Source organism: Talpa occidentalis, unplaced genomic scaffold, assembly GCF_014898055.3.
Source record: "Talpa occidentalis isolate TD23 unplaced genomic scaffold, MPIMG_talOcc4v2.1 talOcc4.3, whole genome shotgun sequence".
In the NCBI taxonomy this organism is placed as follows: domain Eukaryota; kingdom Metazoa; phylum Chordata; class Mammalia; order Eulipotyphla; family Talpidae; genus Talpa; species Talpa occidentalis.
In genome coordinates this window covers 73127614-73151081 of record NW_023603184.1, presented here as the reverse complement: position 1 = coordinate 73151081, position 23468 = coordinate 73127614, and the positions used below count along the sequence as shown (strand labels likewise).

Here is a 23468-nt window from a genome sequence, read left to right as displayed (position 1 = left end):
AGCTGAAGCTTGCAGGTGCTTGACACATAAATTTGAGTTTATGCCTGGAAAACCAGACATGAGAAATAGAAGCAGCAGCACAGTTTGGGCACACACCAAAGTGCTTGGATATAGCTGAACTGGAATTCTCTATGATTCTAAGGGTGGGATATCTGTATCCCACCTAATGGCACAGCCCTGGTGTTATTCTTAGATCCTGTCATGGCTCAGTCTGTTCAAACTAACGGTTGATCTAACTCAAGTGCACCTTTTGGAAAGTTGTAAATCTGGAGCTCATACCAAGCCAAAATCACAACTATAAGAAAATCAGAGAAGAGATAGGAGAAAAATGAAAGGAAAATTCAGAAAAAAAGAGTTTAATAACTTCCATGACTTCATTCAGATATAAACAAATGTCATTTTTATTTCTTTGCCATGCAGATAAATATAGGAGGTAAATGAAAAAAAAAATCTTTTTTCTAAATGATGCCATTATACAGGGCATTGGATTTTCTCTCACTTCTGCCCTCTTCCTCCTTCTTCACCTTCTCACCCACCCCTACCTCCACCAAGTCTAAGTAAATCAAATTTACAATCTAAAATGCAGCCAATTATAACATGCAGCATTATTTTGTGAGGCATCAAGAAAGGGAAAAAAAATGCTGCCAATTAAACTCTGACACACACCTTGGTTCCAGAGATGTTAAAAATGTGAAAAAGAATGTTCATCATAAAATCTATGAACCACAGCAGACATACACACACACACATCATACTCATCAATGAATTTCTCTATAAGGGATAGAAAAACTGTCATCAAGAACCAATTTTCCAAAAAAGCTAGATTTGTGCCATCCCCAGAAAGGGGGTAGGGGAGGTGAGGAAACGGGGAGTTTGAAGTTTATTTTATGGCATATATTTGCTGCCTGAAGACAACTCTGAACACCATTGACAGATAATGGACCACATTTCATATATGAGAAATGTGTCTTATTTTTTAAAACTGAAAGCAGAGAAACTCATTAGATTTGCTTTCACTCTTGCCACAGAATGGCAGGGCAATTTTCATCATACCTGCTCCTCTTTGTTTTCTTCATTTTCCATTTTCTTCTTTTCTTTATATTCATCTTTATTCCCACTCTATTTTTTTTACTTAAAATCTCATTTAGTTGTCTCCATATCTCATTAATGTGGTCTGCCTCAAAGGTCCTTAATAATAACTTATTGTACATGTTTATTACACTTGATAGGAAGTAATTTTATTGAAGTCCCTTTTGTCTCCTCGTTTGCAAGTAATCTCGTGTCTCCACACCTGTAATACTGTCCCTAAGAAAGTAGTATTTTTAGCATTATACTTGTTTGTTATAACTCGGAAGATGATAATGAGAATTCATGAGAACAAAAAGCAGGTACAGTGACTCCATCTCCAAAATAGCCTTGTGCCTAACCATAATGAAGATGATTTGTATTTGTTTGGCATAATGTTCCTAATACTATCAATTTCCTCTTCAAGACTCAAGATTTGTTTAGATCAACCTATGTGCTGCATTGGTTAAGACTTAACTAAGTCACTCATATTTTTTAAAAAATGGTGCCAGTTAACGAAAAGGTAATTATTCATCATATCAACACTTAAGTGCCTAAGCTTTGACCAGATGCCCAGGCACATCCTAAACATAGATCAACATCTCAGACATAATCCCTGACCTCAAGTTTAATAGAGAAGGGAAATAATTAGAAGTAAAAATGTCTCAAGGTATAAGTATGTTCTGGCTGCATTAATAAAATACAACAGATTGGGGAATTTCCATACAACAAAACATTTATACCTCTCAGTTCTGGAGTTTGGAAGTCCAAGATCAGGGTGCCACCATGGTCAGGTAGGAGCTCTTTTCTGGATGACAGACTCCTCATTATATCTTTATGTGGTGGAAAGGGCTAGAAGGCTCTGAGATTCTCTCTTATTAAGAGCATTAATCTCAATCATGAGGGTCCCACCTAATCACCTCCCAGAGAACTCACCTCCTGACACTATCACATTGGATAGTAGGATTCAACATGTGAGTTTACTTAGCAGTAGATATCCTTTTAATGCCTAGCGCTTAGAAAAATGTAAAGAATGAAAAGCTTTAATGAACTCAGTGGCCCTTTAACCATATTTCTATTATATTGATCATAATAGAACTCTACACACACTTGAGATATAACAAAGCCTTGTCATAGGCGTAAGAGAAAAAATTTATATTATATAGGTTGCATATTTCCCATTCTGTCTTATATTTCAAATCATGCCTTTCCAGAAAGGAAGGATTCTAACTTGTTGGTCCAATCTGGTGCTCTCTCTGAAGTGCAGATCCCCAACAATAAGCTATGAGGTTGGGGAAGGGGCGGGAGGTGGTAGCTAACTCAGTCTATAGAAGCCAGAGAGGTCGCACTAATGTACACAATAGTAAAACTGATCGAGAGAGACTGTTATGGGGCAAACTTGTTCATACTAAGTGTCACAGAAAGATTGAGGGAGTTTATAGAAAGCAAAGAGCAAGATTATCTGGTCAAATTTGAGTAGAGGGTGGAGAACCCTCTACTCTTTGACATTTTCAAAAATGATGTCTCAAATTCTTATTCTAATTATTCTGGACACTATGATTGTACATGAGTTACATACATACACACATCTATATAGATGTGTGTATGTATGTATGCATGTGTGTGCACATGTGAATACATAGTGTTGATTCACTGGGCAATATTACCTTATAGATCTATAAATGCTGACCTACCTCCCCATCACTGCCCCTCTGGGATCCACCAAAACTTCCATTATGGGTATCTGGTATTTTGGTTCCTAACACTTCACTGATAGGCTCTACTATCATCACATCCCCACAATAAAATGAAGATTACTCCTTACTAAGCTCTATGTTCTCAGAAATATAGAAGGCAACTGTATATTACTTCCCCCACACACAATGATCTTTTAAGCTAGAATGTGGACCATCAGTTCTAGTGGTCATTCCAAGGGGACAAAGGAAATCATCCCATACCCCTCTTGGTTATTCTAGGCTGGCAAATACTAAAAAAAAAAAAAAAAAGCATCAGACAAATTGATAAGAGAAAAAAAAGAAATTTAATAATAACAAATATACCTCATGTATACATGGGAGGGATCAAGCATGAGCAAATAACTTGCTACATGGCTTCAGGTGCTATTGAAATAGCTCAGCTAAAATTAAGACAGGTTGCGGGAATAAAAGAGGAAAGTCAGTTAGGGAGTTTTCCAGGGAAGACACAGTAAACAAAAATATGCAGATTTAAGTTTTGCTTTCTCTCTTAAAAAGAGACAAGGAGATTAGGCCTTCTCAAATACAGTGAGAGAGGCTACCTCCATCCAGTCCCCAAAGCCCCTCCTATGAAAACAACACTTTGCCAAAAAGACTTATTTGTGGTGGCAGATATTTGCTTCCCTACATCATCAAGGTTAGGCACCCCAATGGTCTACACCCCAATGCAAAGCAAAAAGATAAATATCAAGGAGGGAGTAGAAATGCCATTTTATCCAAACACAAAAGGAATAACAAATGACAAGCCCACAAATGACAAGCTCCACTTCTCATCACATGAAACTGCAGTTGGAGAATCACTCTCCCGCTGAGGTCATAAAACACGGGGTGCAAATGCCTGGTTGGGCTGGTTGTTCACAGACAAGATACTAGGAGAACTGGGCCAGTGAACTAAACCCTAACATTTGGAGTATGCACTCTGTAGAAGCCCAAACGCAACCCTCCTTCCTCTATGCAAAAGGCCATTGAATATTTCTGCTAATACTCTTCACTTAATCAAAGGCATTTTCCTTAAAAACTCATGCAGTGAGACTTTTGAAATTGTGAGGGAATGAAGCAATTTATCGCAAAGCAGAACTGGTTTTTTAGAGACAACATGAAGATGGGGCACAGCCTCAACTCATTGACCAGAGCAATTGGCAAAACACCTCAAAGAATCTGTTCCCTGGAAAGACAGCTCAGTAGAGGGGTGGGGGGAGTCAGCCTGAGGAGAATGGTGAGGCTGTCAGCTAAACAAGACTCCTGTCCTAATTCTTACTTCGAATTTCATTATGGAGCTTTTTCTCCAATACAAAAAAAAAAGGTAGCAACATGCCATGATCCCAAAGGCTTAGTTCACTCTCTTCATCAAGCTTTCATTACCCCAATTTCCTCTTAACTTTTTTTTTTAAAGAATTTCCTGACCAGTTTATACTCATGTTGAAAATAAATCCCCAGTGTGATAGTATTTGGAAGTGGGAGTTTTGGGTTGGTGATGGTTCAATCACATGGTGAGGTCTTTGTGGATGGTATTAGAGCCTTTATAAAAAGCGGTCAGAGACATAGCTCACCTTTTTGTATCCAGGTGAGGATACAAGAAGACACTGGCAGCCTAAAACCAGAAGAGAGGCCTTACCTAAACTCAACCATGCTGACACCCTGATCTCTGACTTGCAGCCTTTAACACTGGGAGAAATAAATGCTTGCTTTTTAAGCTACTCAGTGTGTAGTATTTTGTTATAACAGCCTGAGCTGATTCAGCCTCCATGGTTCTCATCAGGGAGAAAATTTCCAAATCTCATCCTTACATATGGGAATAGAATGAGAAAATAACCTAGCCTCAAAAGCACCTGGCTCTGCCATTTACTCATGGTTTAAACTTCTTTGGACCTTGGTTGCTTTATCTATAAAATGGAAATAAAAACAACTTCCTTGAGGGAAACTTAGCAGAAGAAAAGTAACGCATCAAGTGATCCTGTTGGCAGAACAATGGACCCGACCCTGGGCCACCCCTTGATAAGTTTCTACCCAGGTCAAAGTATGACTGAACTTCAAGTGACCTCCAGTATGAATCTGCCTTAAACTAAACCCTAGATGTCCTTTTTGACATTAAAGGCTTGCCAGTGCTTAGGGGGGTCCTTCAATTCTTCAGCAGTACTTTGGCTGTGGGGAACAACTGTCTCCTATTCTTAGCCTGACCCCAGACTCTTTTGCCCAGCCAGAGGTGACCCAAAACCACACATAGATATGAAATAGCAGACACTTTAGTTTGTCCCACTTTACCACTGTTTGAAGTAGTGGGGCACTTTTGGAAAAATCTTTGGGTCTTAAGTGCCAAAACTTAGTCTTCTAATATCCAGCTGATCACAAGATCAGTTTTTAAAAGGCAAAAAGTCTAAATGTACAATTACATGTGTATAAACAAAAATGTACATATTTTTGTTTATAAATAATATATTATGTACGTGTTTTATATTCTATATATACATATATGTTACATATACATGTTATATATATACTTCTTATATTATGAAATTATTTATTATGTATATAGTATGTATATATAGTATGTATATATTATTTATTATACATGTATATATATTGTTTATTTGCACATACTTGTTTTAGTGCCTGTGTCCACCAGCACACACACACGTGCACACACACACAGCAATGCAAGCACCATAACATGGGTGCAAGGACTTTTTCGACAGTCACTGACGTATCTCCAGAGCCTAGAGCTTTGCCTAACATATCTGTAGGATGGAAGGCAAGAAGAGTGGAGAAGGGAGGGAGGGAGGAGAGATGAAGAGGAAGATGGGATACTGTGATGGTCTCCTATTAGGACAGAGCTCAGCTAATCAATGAAACCAATCCAATATAATGGCTGATCAGGTTTCACCCTTTTATACCTAGAGAAGTAGCCAGTAGAAAAACTTCAGGACTCTGATACATTCGTTCACATTCCAAAAACAGTTGTCCATTCCACCCCCTTGCAGGAACAACAGGGCATTTTATCAGCTTATTTATCTGTCATAAAATATCCCTAGTGCCTCAATCAGCCACAATTTGAGCCAATTGAAGACAGCACTCATATTTTTAGAAACCCTGACAGTGATACACCACTGTTCACCCACGAGACTTCTTCTCATGATAATCCACTTCCTGTCGAACAGAGGAGCCACACCATGGGAAGACCCACTGGGGAAGGGCCTCATTAAGGCACAATAGCCTTAATAGGCCAGTCTTTAAACAGACCGCCCAGTATGGAAGCTGATTAATAGGACCTAGCCTGAGAGGGAAGTTTCTCTTCAACTTTCAATTTCCTTTTCTGGCTGTTGACAGATCTGCAACGTGATTTTAACATGGTTTTTGCAGCTCCAGATTTCTCTGCAGTAAAGCCAGCTTCATGGCAATATTTTTCCTGTTCATCATCACTTCCCTAGCTTTGAGGATCAAATTCTTTCAGATCTCTCTGTGGATGAATCTGATGAGCTTCCTGCATTATTTATCATTGAGTAAATTAGGAAAACCATTACCAGTGTGTCTGTGTTCCTTGGCAAGTCTAACCATTGAGTGCACTGATATCCTGTTTACTCAAATAATTTATTTACACAGAATCGACATTTCTATTCACACTTTGCATAAAACAGAAGAAAATAAAAAAACTTTTTAAATCTCTAGTCTTTAATTCAGAACCTAACCTGAATCACCATCACCTCTCTTCACTCTGGGGAGTAGGGACAGAGAAAGGAAAAACACTGACATTATCCAAGGTCCGCCTGACATCTGTGCCTATGTGTGCATGTATATGGGAGAAGAGGAAGGATTCTGTCCCACACTATACAACTTCCCTGCAGCATGACGCTCAATCAAACTCCGAAAATTTACCATAGGTTCCAAATGAGAGAGCAGAGAGTAATATTAAAGCTGGATGTCCACCAACTGGGTTTTTCTCTCTAACTCCCTGCCTCTGTACATGAACCAGCAAAGAGTAAGTAGTCATTATGTGAAGGGGATTGAACGAGGTATATGTAAAGACAGACGGCCACCAGTTGGGAAGAAGAGAGCCTCCATGTGCTCCACTCAGTACTAAACAGTGACACACATTATCTCCTTTAATTCCCACTAGACATAAATTTGTTTTACCCATTTTACCTAGCAGAAATAGGGGCCTAAAGGAGTTAAGCAACTTGCCCAAGGTCACACAGCCATCTTCTTCCTGCTATATCAGAAATGGTCCTGCCCTGCTGACCAGTACCCACCACTTTCCCCAAGTGACTTTGCTCTTTATGCTTTATCCTCTCTTCACAAATGGTCAAGGCTTTCAGAGGGAAGATACCCACATGGCGCAACAGACCTCTCCTGCCTTGTCCGCTGCTCCCCTCAGCAGTGCTTTCTGTCTGTCTGCCTGTTCTTCTCCCCGCTCTGTCTCTAGTGAATCGTCTCACCCTCCTGCACCTCTAGCCTGTACCCCAGTTCTTGTATAAATAAAAATAAATCTTAAAAAAAAAATCAAGGCTTTGTCTAGCTTTTAAAGAAAAACTGCAGGGCAGAGCTACTATGTTCCTAGAAAACTTCCAAAAGGGATGGAAATTATGTTTTATGTTGCCATATTTATGCAACAAATTGGACCAGATTTGGGAAGAATAGGATGATTTCTCACTAAAGCATTTAACATAAACCCCCATCCAGTACAACTATTCAAAATGTAAGATATGAATCCTTATACCAAGAGCTGAAAAACAAGTATATGACTCCTAAGAAGAAATATTTTGATAGCACATTCCTTAAAAACATAACTTTATTTCTTTAATAGGGATCATTCCTTAAAATTGAACAGATGAAAAATCAAATGAACAAATAAATGAATAAATAAGCAAGCCTTAAAAGGAAATAAGGATCATAGAGAAAGTCTAATGTTTTCTTTCTTTGCTATCACCAATCAAATAAACAATCCCCCAGGTACTTGGGGGTGTCTCTTGTTCTCTTATGCATTCGCCCATGAGAGCAATGACATTTGTTGATTACACCCATTTTGTTTTTAGAGGCCAAGGTGGACTGTATTCGCCTTTCCTATTAGCCTAGCGATACCTCCCTGTATTTTTTGCAGTAGATTTTCTGAACAGCAATAGCTTCTAATCAATCTTCCTGGCTTCATTTCTCAGAATCTCACAATCTCCTCAAGGAACATTTCAAACCTGATTTATCATCATTACCAGACCCTAAATATGCACCAGATTCTATATTATTTATTACATCTAGTTAATTTCCCTGTTCTGGCCTTATGGGTCTAATCACAGAGCATGTGAAAGATTATCTCCGCAGTATGTCATGAAGACTCTACTATAATGCAGAATCATATTTAGAAAGAAGCATTTCAATCTCCACACACAAATAGCTCTGAACAGTCACTGAGCGCCTTCGCTTCTCTTCAAGATGCTGTTCCCAAGTCCGAGCACAGGTTCTGAGCAGCCCCTGAACTACCCACACACAGGTGCAAAGCAACAATGACCTCACACCTCTGAAAGGCAAAATCCCCACTGTCAATACTATATTACGGAACCTGGAAAGGAGCTGGGCAGGAGACAGCGATGCCAAGTCAGTTCCACATGGGAAGGATATGTTCTGTTACAATGAGGTAAAAAGTAGATTTGGGTCCCCTTCTGGGGTAAAATGTGACCCCCCGTTTGACCATGCTAGAGAAAAGAGATCTCCCATTTGTGACACTCCAAAGGAAACATGACTCCCCACCCCCTCCTTCAAGCCTTCAACAGGCTACCTGGGCCTCTCCAAGTGCACCTCCCAGCCAATTTCTCCAAGCGAGGGAAATTTGACTCTGGCCAAGTAAGTGTGATTTCTTTTAGGAAAATGTCTCTAGTTAATCTTGGGTTCTCTTTGCCAAGACCTTTCTAAGCCTAACTCTGGTTTGTGTGAGGGTGGGGGCAGGCACACCAACACAAAGCACCTGGCGAGCAGTGTCACCCCTGCCGACAGAATTAGAACCAATGAGAGAAGCTGCTCACCGAGGGTTTCTTCTCAGCACAATAAAGAGCTTGAAACAGACTCTTTCAGAACAGTCTGTTTTGTGGAACAACTAAACAGAGGTCAGTTACAATTGTCAGGGATGGTGCGTGAGAGGCAGACCTGCTCAGACATCTTCCTACTCTAATTTGGTGTGACTTTAAGGACATATTCTGCATTAAACTCACAGAACCACAGCACTCTGTACCTGAAACAGATTTCTCAGTTCATCTTATCTAGAGGTTGCAAATTAGCAACCCGGAGCTAAATTCAGCCCAGGAGAAAATTACATTTTGTTCAGAATATTTGTTCAAACCGGTTTATTTAAGAACTACAAGATTTTGCATGAAAATATCTGAATTTTTCAACTTCTCTTTTTTAAAAAAATCAGGTCTGGTCACCAAGACCTGCACTCAGTTTGAAATTGAATAGAACGCCGCCCTCTTTAAATGAAACTGTGTTCTGCCACAGTCGCTATTATCCCCCAGCCTCATATTAAATAAAGCTGGTGTGTTGTTGGCTTTCTGTTTCATTATTTTGCTTTGCTCCAAGCTCTCTTTATTCACAAGTATTTTCTATCTTGTCCTTGTGGCCATGAGTGCTTGCCACTACTGGCCTAGAGATACCCTAGATGAGGTAGCTAAGAATCAGAGAAGTTAAGAGACTCACCCAAGGTCACACAACTGAATAGTGTAAAGCAAGGAGCAGAACTCAGGTCCTTTGCAATCATGCCTCCTTCAACTTGGCAACACTGCCCATTCTGAGAAGGTTTATTTCCCTGGATTCATTTGATTATTCACATTCAGGTAGTACAAACTGTATTTGCACTTATATTTAATATATTCTAGTGATTGAGTTCTAATATTTTCCCCTAAAGAATGATAACAGCCAAAAGGAAAAAAAAAAAAAAGAAAAGCTCTTCTTTCCAACTGAATTTGCAAATAACTAGCACCCAAAAACCAAACACCCTCTTCTGTGTCCAATAAAACATCAACCTAATAAACACATAGGATTTCAATTTTCTAGCAAAATCAAGAGTAGGCCAAAACCTTATTATTTCAGACTCTGCATTGATAGTGCAAATCAATAGTACAAACAAGATTTCTGGGGGAAAGGTTAAAGTAATTGGCAGAACACTCTGGTGTTAAGCCACCATAACCAGTGTCAAAGAAAAGAATTAAATACAAATAATTGATAAGTGCATTATAAATCATTTTATTTATACATAGCCACACAAATATATATGTACACACACACACACATACACACACACATATATATATGTTAGGGACTGTGCCAGACATAATCTCTATAATCTAATTTCAGTTATTACCTACACTTGTACTTCCAATTAGTCAGGAATTGTGAGGACTAAGTAAACCAAAGAAAAGATTGATTAAGGGCTTCTTTAATCTTTACTTGGAGAAGGAGATCACTCTAGACCAAGGTTTACTCACTTCGCCTATGCATTAAGCACTAAGCAGGGTTATGGTTATGATTTGCTCTGGCTCTAAACAGATGCAACTTGGATTGACTTACTTTCAGATTCCACATAGAAAGGAGTTAGGATTCAGTGGCACAGTTCACATTAGGCTCACATTTTGGATGAGACTCAATTTAAACAGAGCAAGTTGAAAGTAAAATTGTCTAATCACTGTGTCTACAATATTAATCTGTCAGATTAGAAAATTGGGAATGGGGATTACCTTAGCTCTCCTTTAAGTTTAGCACACAGGTAGACATATACGAGACTTAGTAGTCACCATTGGCTACCCACCCAGGATCCAATCTCCCTCTTTTTTAGGCAAACCCTCACTGTCCTTAAGTATCTATGATTAATAATTATATGGACTTACTATTGTTTGTAGCTAATATGTATTCTGATTGGGTATTATGTACTAGATGTTACATATGTAGGATATGGTCCTTTTCAGTCCTGACTATAGAAATGAGTTCTGATTGGTATCAGCCAACTACAATAATCCTATTCTTCTTGCCAATGATTGGTTAAGATACCAGATTGGAGCCAATCACTATAGAATATTGCCCCTATTGAAAGCTATTGGTCTATGGTTGTACCTACAACTCAACTGGCCCCCACAGACAGAAGAAAAAGAATATTAGGGCCCAAAATTAAGGGGAAATTTTTCTCTCATTCACAAAGAAAATATTAGCCATTTGTCCAGGCTGGTAAGTGGTAGACCTCTTGAAATTCTAGGTACAGTTCCCCTTAAACAAATACTATGTAAAAATAAGTGTATGCATGGGGAGCATGAAGACTCCCAGAAAAATATTCCCAAGGTACTATGACTGAAGACTGCCCTAGCTTCTGTCAAGAAATAGTAAATTTCTTTATTGTTTAAACAACTTTAGATGCGATTTCTGTTGCTTACAGTGAAAAATATCCCATATTGGGCCTCCCTGGTGGTGCTGGAGTTAAAGTCTCAGTGCTATCAAGCTATTGCCAGCCACTGTAGCATGAGTTCAATCCCCGGCCACGGAGCAAATATACATGGCACAGCAGACCTCTCCTGTCTCGCCTGCTGCTCCCCTCAGCAGTGTATTTCAGTAGATCTGTCTGTTCTGCTCCCCACTCTGTCTCTGGTAAATCCCCTCACCCCCACTCCTCTGGTTTATACCTCAGTTCTTGCACGCATAAATAAATCTCAAAAAAAAATCCCATATTTGCACAAGTCATCCTATTCAAAATAGGTTAGAGGAGTTTTGTAGGTGAAGCCAATTTTTTAACCTATCCCCATACAGATTTTTTAAATCAGAGTAGAAAGAGCAACTATTTGGAGCTCCAAAGTTCAGAGTTTAATGTACCATATAGTACACACACACACTTGTAATTGCATAAGAAAGAGAGGTTAATAAAGTGAGGAAATGTAGCTCTGGGATGAGATAGACTTGGGTTGTCTCAGCTCTGCCTCTTTATAAACTCTGTGACCACAGGAAGTGTCAATATCGTAAATTATGGGACTAATAAATATCTCACAGCATTGTTTTGAGAATTCAATGAAGAGAAATGTACAAAATACCTAGCATACAAGATAGAAACTCAATAAATAAAAGACATTTTCCCTCTTTGCCCCACCCCATCTTCCAAGAAGTCTTTCCAGATCCCTAACCCAATGTTCCAGACATTCCAACTGATCCAGCATCATTTTACCCTTTTCATTTCTTCCCTTCCAACTCCACACTTGCTTATCTGTTTATCCCTATTATGTTTTGTGTGGCTGGTATACATTTCATTGATGACATTTACAGGTAGTTACTATGTGACGGGTACTGTTAGGACATTTAGTCCTCATGACCGCAATGATCCACAATGCAACATGCTTGTTTTATAGTTGATGAGATGGGGCTCAAAGAAGTGATGTTAACTTCTCTATGATTGTTTTCAAAGGTGAATTAGGAGGGCAAGGAATCTCAGGTCAATGAGACCCCAAAGGCCATATGCTCTTAGCTACTTTGTTATGCTGCCCATCCAAGGAGTAATTTAAATATAAATCATAGGGCCTCCCCAGTGGTGCAGCGGTTGAGCACTGGGTTGTGAAGCTGCCCGCAGCCTCTGCAGTGCCAGTTCGATCCCCGGCTGCTCCCCGGCCACCAGAGGAGGGTCCGGCATGGCACGCAGACCTCTCCTGCCGCCCGCTGCTCCCCTCAGCAGTGTACTTCGGTCCTTCTGCCTGCTCTGCTCCCCACTCTGCTCCCCGCTCTGGCTCTGGTGAATTTTCTCACCCTCCCGCGCTTATGACTGTACCCAGTGCTTGTATAAATAAATAAAAAATAAATAAATAAATCTTTAAAAAAATATATATATATAAATCATATAATTTCATTCCAGTGGACTGAAATTCTTCACAAGCACACCCATTGTTTTATAAGGAAAGTAGGTAACACAAGGACCTGACAGTCACCTGTTCTAAGTCATCATTGTCAATGCAGTTTTAATTGCCTACTGTGCAAGTCTTCTTGGGCCAGGGATGTACTAAGAAGTCTGAGACATTGTTCTTGACCTCAAGAGGCCCAAAACCAGATACAGAAATAGAATCTCTATATAGCAAGCAATATGAGATAGCATAGATATCCCCTTATTTCCCTGGGGAGAACTGCCAAATATAAATGCCAGGAGAGGTCAAAGGAAGGAGCCTACCAAGAGCTGCAGTGGAATGGATAGGGGTTCAGCAGCAACAGTGAAGTGAAACATTACCAAAAGTTCGAAGGGGATTGGTTGATGCAAAACCAATCTGGGTTTGCTATCTGTGCTTTTCAAGTACGGTTCCTGCTCTCCCACAGAGTCAGAGATTGGGGCCACATCTTCAGGTATTTGCCGGAACAAATAGTAAATTCTTTGGGAGCTTTGAGAATTCCCAGGCAGCCACTTAATAAAAGGGCCACGGGTCACCCCAGGGATTGCTGCATTGAATTGCTAGACCCATTTAGAGTTTGTTTTCTAGTCTTTATAGGTCAAGGTCAAGGACTGGCAGAGAAGAGAACTGAGAGAAACCTGGCTAGAATTTGGTCGTTTTGTCATGGGGTGTCTAGCAAGCCCACCTGGCACTAACAGAGCTCTCTGCATAGAAAAGCAGTGGATTGATCATGAGAGGCCAAAATCCAGGCTGTGGGTGTAAGCAACATTCCCAATTTTCCCAGGACTGAGGGGTTTCCAGGGATGGGAGAGATTTGGGGTTAAATTGGGGAATATCCAGGCCAACAGGGACTCAACGTCATCACTCTACCTGGATGCATCAAGCACCCAAGAAAGGTCACTGAGCAGGAATTCGGTGTGTATAAGTACTGGTGTTTTCAGGTGACTCCTTCAGCTTTAAAACACGAAAGACCCCAAGCTTCACTGGCCATCTATCAGGTCAGATTGTTTGGCATGTCCTGTCCTGTGCCTGGCATACTAGTTCTAGGCAACTTAGTCAATGTTCCCAAAATTCTAAGCTAAAATGGGTCTACTTCCTTTGATATGGAAACCTCACATACACAGCACTGCACTCTATAACGTGATGGAGGAGATGACACCCATTCACTGCTAGATCTGCATTTCAAGGACATTGAGGTATTTGACTCCAGAAACAGACTGGGATTCCCTCTCCACCAATGCCAAACCATGGGACCTTCTGTACAGGGTTTTTACCCTTCTTAAGCCTCAGTCTCCTCATCTATAATACAGAGATAGAAAGCACTACTTACCTCACAGGGTTAGAGGGAGAATTCAGTGAGATTATGCATGCAAAGCCATTACCAGGGCATCTGGAATATATTAAGCATTCAGTGAGTAGCAGTTATTGTTGTAATGGTGCTGATTGTTTTTGTTGTTAAGCATGGAAAAGCAGCATGATTTTATCCATAGTGTGCAAAGGTCACATCCTGAAACATTTCTGCTGTGTGGGATTTTCAGGTGAAATAAACAAATATGAGGAATCTATCACATAAATAGAAGTTGACCCTGGGTTCCTTAGACTTCTGTAATGACCACTTGGAGACTTCTGGAAAAACAGAGTAGACTAGAGACAAATGCTTGCATGGCCCATGGGTGCCATCCATCAGTGGGAGAGGCCTAACCCCAGATTTTATTTTCTATATTAAGGGGAGGCCAAAAGAAGGGGCACAAAACCCAATAAACAAAAACAATTGATTTTGGAAATCTGTGCACATAGAGCATCGTTCTTGCTCTTCAAGGAAAACTCTATCAGTATCAAGCATGGTTCGCAACATAGAGAGTTAAAACACTTATTAATTATTTTAAATATGCTCTACTTTAAAGCCTCAGGAATGAAGTACAATCAAGTCACTCTGTACAATATTGACACTGGATTATTGCTGCGGTAATGAACAAAATCTAAATGTGTTGCATATCAGGGCACCTGTCGAGGGGCCCCTGAGACCGAGGCAGTCCCTGGAAGAGGCAGTACAAGCTGCAGGCGCAGGACCCATTAAAACATGTCCAGGCCACAGCAGTCCTGTTGCTCCTCAGACAACATGGGCACCTCCATTTGGTCCACCCTGCTGGCTCCTGAATACACAGCCCTATCTGAATCCTGACTTGATCAAATTTTTGTACCAGACTTGACCTCTCTACAGCCTGTTTTTTCTCAGCTGTAGAATGGGGATATTTACTGAGCACGGCTATTTTGAAGATTAAAAGGAAATGCATGCCAAGTCCCAAGTTCAGTGCCTGGCACACAGCAACCACTTTGTCCTCTCTGCCGTCTGAATCGCTTGGTCCCCCTAACTCTTCCAGACTGTCAACTCATGCCCTTTCCTGGAACACTGAGATGTTGTTTTACCATTATGCCTCATTTCATCAATATACATTTTCCAGCCTAACAACAGGGTAGATCTGTAAAGCCAGAGATGGTTGAATAAACATATAGCAAGTTATCGAATAAACATAGCAAGCCTGTGAAAAACAGTGAGGTTATAAAGTTTGTCCTAGATCAGAAACACAACTGGGAAGCAGACAACGGCCTCGATTGTCAGATCCCTATTGGCTTTTTTTTTTTCTGCCATATCATCTTGAGGACTATTTAAAGGAAGAGCCAGACACCTACTGATGGAGGAAGAGGAGAGGCAGGAACGTGAGTGAGCTGCTATGCACAATCCCACCGCTGGGCCAGATGAACAACACACTTACCTTTCCTCATGTCACAAGTGGGCTCTTCAGGCTTTGATTCAGTTATAATTAATCCTAGCTTTTATTTCATATTAGGAAAATTTCTGATTGGGCATTTAGAGGGGAACCAGATGATTTGGGCACAGAGGCAATGGCAGGTATCCGGAGTGGAGCTGAGGCCCAGGCTATGGGCTTCACAGGCTACTGCTGGGGCCAAATACGCATATCAAGTACATAGGTTTTCCAAATCAATTGCATTTCTGCAGTGCAGCAAATTTTCTTGCAAGTATTATTTTCTACATCTTTTTCCAATTCAGTAAACTAGTTTTTTAAAGCTCAAGAGACTAAATCCCTAATTTGAACCCTTTGCAATCTATCAACATGTCACTTGTGTTACCAGGTAAGTTCACTGTTGGGGTGGGCCTGGGTACAAACTTAGAAGCCAGGGGCTAAGTTCAAATCTTAACTTCTAAACATAGTATCTTTGAGGCAATGGGTTTTGTGCTTCAGTATCCTCATATTTAAATGGGTAAAACTCAGAGTTCCTATCTCACCGAGAATTAAATGAATTTGTGTGCACAGTACACATGTATACAGGTATATATTATATATACATGTACAACACATAAACATGGGTGTTCTGTACACATACACATACACATGAGTTCACATGTATAATTATACACACTACAATTATTGGTTAAAGTGTATGCCCCCAGACTTCGTATGTTGACATTCTAACCCCTAGTACTTCAGAAAGTATTTGGAGACAGGGTCTTTATGGATGTAATCAGGTTAAATTGGAATAATTTAAAGTGGGTCCTAATCCAATAGGACTGGTATCATTATAAGAAAATTTGGACACAAACATATTCAGAGGGAAGACAATGTGGAGATATGCAGAAGCCTCTGCTAGTCAAGGACAGAGAACTGGACCAGATTTCCCCTACAGTCCTCAGAAGAAACCAACCCTGCCAATAGACTTCTAGTCTTCAGAACCGGGAGAAAATAAAGTTCTATTAAGTCACCCAATCTGTGTTACTTTGTTACAATGCCAGTAGGGAACCCCTAGAAAACTAATATGGGGTGGGGGAAGCACCAGCACTCTAATAGCTACCTAGCACATTTAAGTAGCAATGCTTAAATATTAGCTAATGATAGTAATAAGTGTTATTAGCAGGAAGTATGTTGTTTCACACTGTACTTTTAAAAACTTCACCAGTGGATATAAAAATCACTTGGAAATACAGCTTGAAATGCCAGGCTGGCCAGGCTCACTCTTGGGGTCTAGGTCCAACAGTAAGAGCTGCACAAGGAGCCACATTTTGGAGTCACCATATTTTGTTTCAATCCTTAGTGCTTTTCTCTGCCTTTTGTAAGTCAAACATGAGCTGGTATCATGACTGATTTGATTTTGAAATGAACATTTCCTACCGCTCCTCTTGCCAGCTTGCCAATGAGTTTAATGGAAATGCATTGTTATATCAAGGCAAGCTACAAAAAAAAAGTTACATTTTATAGCTGCTTATCTGTGAATTCCTCTCAGTATTATGCAATCAAATCACAATGGAACAGTTCCGGACCTGAGGCTGATATAAGATTACAACCACCATCCATAACCCCTTCTTGTGGATTTCTGTGTTCACTAGTCTCATTTTCCTTCATTGACTGTTTATTATAAGTAAATTGTAAACTTCTGTTCTTGATGTAATACAGATTTATACTAGTACAAAATCCTGATTCTTACCTATGTCATAAATTAGAGAAGTGCAGAAGAGTTTGTTTTCAAAAGAAGGGGGCTATAAGGGTTCATTTTATGTGTCGACTAGAACTGGCCACAAGTACCTAGATAATTTGGTTAAACATTATTCTGGAGGTTGCCTGTGAGTGTGTTCCTGGATGAAATTAACACTTAAATCAGCAGATTTATGGGCCTCCATGGTGGCACAGGAGTTAAAGTCTCAGCACTATGAAGCTATCACCAGCCACTGTGGCATGAGTTCAATCACCAGCCACAGAGCTGACCCACGTGGTGCAGCAGACCCCTCCAGTCTCACCCACTGCTCCCCTCAGCAGTGTATTTCAGTCGGTCTGCCTGTTCTGCTCCCAAATTTGTCTCTGGTGAATCCTCTCACCCCCCCCACACCTCTGGCTTATACCCCAGTTCTTGTATGCATAAATAAATAAAAATGAATCTAAAAAATTTAAAAAAAATCAATAGACTTAGAAAAGCAGACTTTTCTAAGGAGGGTGGGCTTCATCCAATCTATTGAAGGCCAGAATAGAACAAAAACGGGAAAGAAAGGAGAATTCTCTCTCTGCCTGACAGTCTCAGAGCTGAGACATTGATCTGTCTTTGGACCTAGACTGGCACTTACACAATCAAAATTCTTGGGCCTACAGCTTGTTTTATAGGCCAAAATTCTTGGGCCTACAGATCTGGGGACTAGTCAGCTTTTGTAATCACATGAATCAATTCCTTATAATAAATCAAGAGTGAGATCGATTAGGGACGCTTTGTCTCTAGAGACCCCTGAGTACCAGCAAAGAGCTCTTCTGCTCTGATTAGTACTCCATATCTCACACACTTTAGGAGAAACTGTTTGTTGAGTTTCATTCAAATAAGCTTTGCCTCCCCTAAAGCACCACTGTTACGTTTCTTCCAGTCTGGTGAACAAGAATGATGGCCAGAAGTCACATACCAGTTTTGCTCAACTAGAGTAACAGCATTGACCCTTAAGAGCTGATATCTTCACATTCTCTTCAGTCTCATCATCACATTACTGATTACTCAAGGGGCTTAGTAATCTCATTAAATACACCAATATTTTTTTTTTGGAAAAGTGAAATTATAGTCAATGATATTTTTGGTTAACTCACAGATCCAAATTTCATTTGCATCTACCTGCAGATAGTAACAATCAGACATTTTCCATTAAAAAAAAAAGAACAATTTTGGCTTTTCTTTCCCCACTCTTTTCTCCACCCCACCCCTAGGTATTTTCTCCAGACTAGAACTGAATAACGTAAAAAAGTATGATTTGAAAATGTTGTATCACCTGACAGTTTCTGAAGCATCACCATGTTCTCTGTAATTATTTTTAACTGTAGGCTCGACGGGCAGATATATTGGCTTATCTCCTCCTGCCCAGGTTCCTGAAAGACAAAACATAGCAATTACTGTTAAAGGAAAGAATTACAAAAATCATGCATCTTTAATGAAAGACACGGGAATAGAAATATTATTCTCTAGCTCAGTTGGTTCCCAGTTTGAGTCTCTTGTGAGACTTCCAGTAACTCTGGGGGGATTAGAGAGAACCTTGAACTGAAGGAGTCAGGATGCCAGGGTTCCAGTCCTGCCTCTACATTTAAGTGGCTAAATGACACTGAGTAGATCAATTATCCCTTGCAGATCTCAGGTATCTGTAATTCTGAGGATCGGGATACACCACAATCGAAACAGTTTGCATAGGGTTAGGGTATGGGTCCTGGAACAGCCAAGGTGACCTTGGATAAAGTTACTACTTAGTATTTAACTCTGTCCTTCTGTTTCCTTATCTGTGAAATGGAAACAATAACACATTTCCCTCAAAGTCACCCCTATGAGACTTCACAAATTAATGCAGGTTGAGTGCTTAGAATATTGTCTGACCCAAAGCAAAGCCTTCTTTAAGTGTCAGAATTATGAAAATCTCCAACGTGTCTTATAATTTTATAATTATTCAACTCTATGATTCTGGTGCCTTCCCCCAAAATTCTCTTTATTCTTGGATTTCAAGATTGGGATAGAAAGGGAACACAGAATGAAAATGTTGTAATTGAAGAGTCCTGTTTTTCTCTTTGTCAATATATTAATATAAAGTTGGAAATAACAGAAATTTCACAAGCATCAAACACAAATAAAATAGGCCATTGGAATAAAATTTCACATGGTGAAAGTCTTAAAAGGAGTGGAAGAAGATGGAAAAAAATGTTTTGTTTTTCAAGGGAAAGAAACAACACTTGCTAGACACCCACCATCTGTTGGGTCTTCTACAGCCTCATTCTGTTGAACCTCTAATATCATTATGAAGTAATCACAACTGTCCCCATTTTACAGATGGGGAAACTGAGGCTCAAGGAGATTAATTACAGTTCCATAGACCTATGGTTCTTCAAAGGCAGACTCAGATGCCACCCAAGCCTGTACCCCTTCCACACCAGAAGGATGGCTTAAAATACAGGCATTCCTCACTCAGGTGATGACAGTTCTGGGGAAGCTGGTTTTTGTAAAGTAAACTATAATTAAAGTATAATTTGATTTATAAAGAAAGAATTTGCTCTTCAAAAAGAACACTTGAAGAGCCTCCCCTGGTGGAACAGCGGTTGAGCGCTGGGCTGCAAAGCTACCCGCAGCCTCTGCAGTGCCGGTTCTATCCCCAGCCCCTGGCAAGGGTCCCACATGGCGCACAGACCTCTCCTGCTGCGTCCGCTGCTCCCCTCAGCGGTGTATTTCGTCAGTCTGCCTATTCTGTTCACCACTCTGGCTCTGGTGAATTCTCTCACCTTCCCTCCCACACTTCTGACTGTGCCCAGTGCTTGTATAAATAAATAAATAAATCTTAAAAAAAAAAAAAAAGAATGCTCACATAAGCTTTACTACAAAACATAAACTAATATACAATAACAGCTTCTGCAAAATAATGTATCACCTGTTAATTTCTTACTATCAGTAACAGGAACGTGAGAACAGTTGTCAAATTAAAGAATTGAAATAGAGTAAATAATTGGAATGCAACAAATTAGATGATTTGGGTTGTAATCCTACTGTTAACACTTACTAGCAGATACAGTCAATATCTCAAATTTGAATAAAGATAATTCCACAGCATCCCTCATAATTGATGAGGTTGGGATACAAGACAAGAGAGTTTCCACATTCTTCAATGCTGTTTCTATTTGGCTTCATCTTTAAAAAGTGTTTCTAAAGTCTCTTACAGGTTTATACTCTCTTCTACAAATCCTTCCCTCACCCCTCCCATCTTGAGCACAACATGAAATTCACTCCAGTTCCCTGATTTGGACCTTGAGGTTCCATTGACTTGACACCTAGAAGACTTGACTGTAGGTATGTTTCCTGAAACCAGGTGCAAAGGCCCAGATAATAGAGGCCAACAACTTCATTTTTTTTCTTCTTTTTTGGCATTTTCTGCTTTTTGAATTTTGTTCATGCTCTTACAACTGACACTATGGTTTACTAAGCAGAGGTTCAGTAAATGATTGTTGAATGAGTGGAAGAACTGTTGTGAGGAGTGACCTCCAAGTCAGTCCAAGGGAGCTGCACATTGAGGGAGGCATGGCCGACTCCACGCTATTAGGACTGCCTGGGATCCCAGTGCTACAAAGCCCAATCATCCCAGCCACCATCCCTGCCACTCCTCATCTTCCTTTGCTGGACACTGCCACCCCTCCTAACTGCAGCTGTCAGCCCTGGGATCCTGTGTGGCCACACTGCAGCCAGTGCTAACCTGGAAGCTGGAAGCGGGACTCCATGAGGCTGGGCACACAACCATCAAGGGGTAAAGCGGCCCCTGTGCTCTCATACTGCACCAGCCACTTTCCTGGATATCCTGGCCTCACCCTGCACCCCAAGTATGGCTGGGACCAACAATACCTGAGGTAGTGAATAGCACTGGAAAGTGGAAGGTGGAGCTTTAACCCCCTGCTTGAATAGGTGCTGTTGCGAGTGAGCAGAGGAGCAGAATTGCCATAAAAACTGTAAAAGCTAGAGCAGAGTATGCTCTCCCACTGGTGTGATGGCAACATCAGCTTGACCCTCAGCCCCTGTGCTCTGACCTGATCTGTCTCTCTTCCCTTTTTCCCAGTGTCCAGTCCTAAAGCTGCTGCTTCTTATTTTATTTTTTAAAAGATTTATTTTATTTATTTATGCATACAAGAGCTGGGGTGTAGGCCAGAGGTGCAGGGGTGGTGGGGGGGAGAGAGAGGATTCACCAAAGACAAAGTTGGGAGCAGAAGAGGCAGACTGACTGAAACACACTGCTGAGGGCAGCAGCAGTCGAGACAGGAGAGGTCTGCTGCTCCATGTGGGTTCTGACCAGCAGGACAGCTGCTTCCAATTGCCAGGTCCCTGGACTTACCACTTCAGGTCAGCCGGCCAAGCCCTCTTCCTCCACGCCTGCAGCTGGCTCTGGATTGTCATGGAAGGGCTGGCTGCCATCCTTCACGATTTGACTTTAACTGCCACACAGACACTATCTGGGTGGGAAAGATCACATTTGGCCACATGCAGGCCAATAAACTATCTCTTTCTGTCTCTTCTCACTCCCTGTAAATAAATGTTGTTGTTGTTCCTCCCCATGTATCTGTTTTTCAATAGTCTCCTGCAGTTGTAAGTGCGAGGATAAGACCCAACTTAGTCACCAACTGAGCCAAATCCCCTGGGTTTGCTCAGATTCAGAACCACTAAATACCATTTACCTGTGCCTGGATACAAAGTCAGTTTATCATTTCTGAGATCAGTGAAAAAGTATGGGGAATATAACCAAGATGAAATGCATACATTGTGCAAAAATGAAAAATGATGTAAAAAATACATAAAATAAAATAAAATATTAAAAAAAATAAAAATATATATCTAGAAATAGACAGCTTTTTTCCTTTATTCTAATAGTTTCTCTCTTCACTTGGCATGATGATTTTTATTTACTGTTTTGTGTTATTCTAAGTAAAGGAAAACTAAATATTTAGATCATTAACAAGAATCTTATTCATCTTTATATTTAAAATGACAGCTTTAAGTGCACCTGTGAGAGGGAGACTACACAGGTCCAAGGCCTGTGAGGTCAACCCAGCCTGAGCACAGTCCAAACAAATTAAGGTATAATGACAAAATTCGACTTATCTCCTGACATGTACTTACTTAATAGTTTCAATCAAAATCAAGGAAATCTGCATATGACAGGCAGAGGGCATTAGGGAGTAGCTCTCTTTAACTTGTAATAACACACACAAAAAAAAAAAAAAAAACCCAACTCTCATTTAACTGATTGCAAACCAAATTTATTCCCATGGAGATGAAGTCCTTCTATAGTACATACAATATTCAAGTAAGTTTCTATCTTCTTTGGGGGGAAAAAAAAAGATAGAAAATATGTATTTGATATAAAGAATTATGGATGGAGAAAATTGCTGGGTTTTTTTTACTTATATTCCATTCTACCTTTGTGCACGCGAGAGGCTGACAAGATATTATATCATAATTATGGGCTCCCCTAGCAGCTTGAGTATCAATGGTTCCTATTGTTCCAAGCATTTTGCAAGCCCATGGGCTCCAAGATTGCATCACGAACAGAAAAAGAGCAGGAGCTAATTGCATTGCATATTTATACTTCCTCAGTTCCCACCATTACCTACATAATTCCCCATGGGTTCTAATTAGCTCAATCAGGGCTAGGGGAATAAAATTTTAAGCAATTTCAAGTAAATATGGGTTTGCTACCACCATGAAATTTGGTGAAAACTGAACCTTACCCAACTACAGTTTATCTTCCATTTCTGTGGAGGAAAAAAAAAAAAACCTGGCTATCTCTTTGTTGAGCTTTGATTTAATCAAAGATATTACTCTTAAATAATATCAATCTTGGTGCTTTGCATTTTCATGATTTCCTGGAATCAAAGGGGAAAAATCCATTTTTTCCCTTTTAAGTGATGTTATAAACATAACATCCAATAACCCTGTGTGCTCCCTTCTCCCCTCATGCTTTATAATCTGCATAGCCCAGAATCCTTCCCTTTTAATCCTGTGCAAACTATAATGAATAGTGCTTAGGAAAAGGATTTTCCTGAAGGGCCATGCTTGAAGAAAATGAACTCTACTACATCAGGTATCAATCAGTGATTAAAAGTTTTGAGAAATCATCTTTTTTATCTATAAGAGAAAGCATCTAAAACTTCACTGAACATAAACAAGAGCACTGTCAGAGTTGCTCCTTTTCCCCATCACCTCATTATTTATTCAT

The 23468-nt window shown here is 40.2% G+C and overlaps 1 protein-coding gene across 1 annotated transcript in view; it reads right to left on the bottom strand.

Annotated features, from left to right (window-relative positions):
- Positions 1-23468, bottom strand: part of THSD7B (thrombospondin type 1 domain containing 7B) — a 1502545-nt gene that overhangs the window by 1031913 nt on the left and 447164 nt on the right. Inside the window, exons 6-7 of the mRNA XM_054699694.1 lie at positions 18510-18606; positions 14028-14087 (exon numbers count right to left, since the gene is read on the bottom strand). The gene's annotated coding sequence lies outside the window, so the exon portion shown is untranslated. The remainder of the gene's footprint in view (positions 1-14027; positions 14088-18509; positions 18607-23468) is intronic.